Below are 2494 nucleotides of genomic sequence, written 5' to 3' on the forward strand. Positions count from 1 at the left end.
GTCTTGGTCTAAGAGGGATAAACCTACCTCACGTCATCCATCTGTAGGAACAAATTAGCATGGGTTATCTTGCGTGATTCCCGATGGCTCGTTTGCATACGGTAAAATCTCTCTCGTTTCTCAGCTGTACTGTGCTTCAGGACTCCGTAAATGGTGCTCTTTTTCTTTTATACAAAGGATTAGTTACTCCTTGTTCATATTGTGAATAGAAAAGTTTCTGATAAACTTTTTTGACGTTTTTTACCAATATTCCAGAGCATGTAATATATACAGAAGGACACACTTGTTAAGCTGGTACTTAGTCGTTTGTATTATTAGAGTTGCGATTTGGAATTAAACAAACAAAAACAAAATAAAAAAATAACTTATTTCCTTGGTTTTGCATATTTGTATAGCCTTCTAGAAATGCGAAAGCTCTTTTTGCTTATTCTTTTACTACTTCTGAATTTTTTAGACCTATTATTTTGTATAGGTCAATAAACTTAAAAGTGTGCTTACCAAAACCACTTTAGCATTCTTCCTGTTTCTGCTCGAGTGCTTGGAAAAGTGCAGTGTGTGTTACTTCAGGGCTTTAAAGAGTAAAGGAGAGAGTAAGTCACCATGGTCTGATTTCTTTTGGCCTGTGGTGTTAGGCTGGGTGCTGAGGGTCAGTGGCCTTGGCTGCTGTGCAAATGTCCCAGCGCAGGGCAGGGGAATCGGCAAGGGCCACACTATTGCTGGGGGAAGCTTGGCACGGGGCACGTCTGGAAGTCTGAATTTCTGACGGTGCAAGGGGACCTGGCCTGTATCAGCAATAGTGTGGCCAGCAGGAGCAGGGCAGGGATCGTGCCCCTGTACTCGGCACTGGTGAGGCCGCCCCTCGAATCCTGTGTTCAGTTTTGGGCCCCTCACTACAAGCAGGATGCTGAGGTGCTGGAGCATGTCCAGAGAAGGGCAACGAAGCTGGTGAGGGGTCTGGAGCCCAAGTCTGATGAGGAGCGGCTGAGGGAACTGGGGGTGGTCAGTCTGGAGAAGAGGAGGCTGAGGGGAGACCTTATCGCTCTCTACAACTACCTGAAAGGGGGTTGTGGTGAGGTGGGTGTTGGTGTCTTCTCCCAAGTAACCAGCGATAGGACAAGAGGAAATGGCCTCAAGTTGCGCCAGGGGAGGTTTAGATTGGATATTAGGGAAAATTTCTTTACTGAGAGGGTGGTCAGGCATTGGAACAGGCTGCCCAGGGAGGTGGGGGAGTCACCATCACGGGACGTGTGCAAAAAACGTGTGGATGTGGCACTTCGGGACATGGTTTAGGGGGCATGGTGTTGGGTTGACAGTTGGACTTGATGATCCTAGAGATCTTTTCCAACCTTAATGATTCTATAAGGAGAGGGAGGGATGGTGCTGGGTGCCTTTGCAGGGGCCTCTCCAGCACAGCTGCCCCACAGGAGCAGGAGCTGAGCTGGGCTCATGCAGCATCCCCCCGGCAGGGTCGCTCTCTGGACCTGCTGCCCAGCCTCAGCTCAGCCGTGATGCACAGACAGAGGTGGCCTCAGGTTCTGGAAATACTTCTTGCTCATCTCTCCTTGCACCTAAAAATTGCTGCAGCCTTTCCCATTTGGAGCGTGGCTCTTGGGATTTGTGTTGCTCATCTGCTGGGTCCTCTTTTGAGTTTGTGCCCTCCGAGATACCCACTTTTTTGGAAGAGCAACTTGGCTTCTAAATGTACAACTGCTTTTACACCCTGGTCACCAAGCAGCTGAGATTATTCAGTCTCGCTCTTCTCTCTTCAGAGTTATTTGTAGTTTCCTACTTTTTGTGGCATCCATAAGCTTCGCTACTACCACTGAATTTTATGCTTATTTCCAGGTTGATGGTGAAAATAGGTATTAACAAGAACTTGCAGATGTGCCCGCTAAAAATACCCCCATGTCTTCATACTTCTCCATTTTGCCAAGTAATTTAGAGGTTTGTCTGTTCACAAGTATTTCATTCATTGAATCATGCTTGCTGCTGTGACAAAACATTGGTGTTTTGAGCAGGAAGCTGAGTGCTATGAAGTCCAATACCTTACCCAGAACTAATGATATTGGTGCAGCCTGGCGGTTATTTATCAGCACTCTCAAAGCTTTTCATTTAAAAAAGGAAATGAGGTGTGTAACAAGGCCTGGGCCCCATTTAAAGTGTTGTTTTTTGCATTCCTTTATTTTAATGCTGTAGCCATTGAGTTTTGTATTGGCTTTTCCATTAGCGTTTGGGGTTTAGCTCAGTCCAACACATCGTGTTGGCACAACGCTGGCACTCAGCCTGGCCTCCCGGCTGGCTCGGGCAGGACCAAGGCAACTTTGGATGAGGTTGTTGAGAAGATTGGAATTTGAGGTGGGTTTTGGTTGTGGATGGTTTGCTATATTTGGGGATATTGGGGATAAAATCTCTAGGGCAAGAGTTCAGAGCCTGGCTGCAGCTTCCAGTAAGCAAGAGCTAAGCTGGAGGGGAGCTGGAAATGGAAGAGCGGGGG

Source organism: Phaethon lepturus, unplaced genomic scaffold (assembly GCF_000687285.1).
Source record: "Phaethon lepturus isolate BGI_N335 unplaced genomic scaffold, ASM68728v1 scaffold20572, whole genome shotgun sequence".
NCBI lineage: Eukaryota > Metazoa > Chordata > Aves > Phaethontiformes > Phaethontidae > Phaethon > Phaethon lepturus.